Below are 418 nucleotides of genomic sequence, written 5' to 3'. Positions count from 1 at the left end.
CCCCAGCGAGCTAAGTCTCTGGTTTCGGATTTGAGTTCTTCCAAGAACACAGCAGGGCCACCACACTTCTGCTTATTTCCCAGAACCCTCTCTCTTCCTGACAGTGTCCCACCTCCTATCTACTGCCTCAACTCATTGGCCATAAGTTTTTTTTATTGACAGGTGTTGCTTATAAGAGATTCTCTCTACAATCTTCAAAATATTCTGATGACTAAGATGCCTCTTCAAAACTTCAGAGTGAGGTGCTGGAGAGATGGCTCAGCAGTTAAGAACATTGGCTGGAGCCGGGCGGTGGCGGCACATGCCTTTAATCCCAGCACCTGGGAGGCAGAGGCAGGCAGATTTCTGAGTGGTCTACAGAGTGAGTTCAAGGACAGCCAAGGCTACACAGAGAAACCCTGTCTCAAAAAAAAAAAAA

The sequence above is a fragment of the Mastomys coucha genome, unplaced genomic scaffold (genome assembly GCF_008632895.1).
Source record: "Mastomys coucha isolate ucsf_1 unplaced genomic scaffold, UCSF_Mcou_1 pScaffold22, whole genome shotgun sequence".
Taxonomy (NCBI): Eukaryota; Metazoa; Chordata; class Mammalia; order Rodentia; family Muridae; genus Mastomys; species Mastomys coucha.
The sequence above is the reverse complement of the archived record's forward strand: the minus strand, read 5'-3'. Positions refer to the sequence as shown.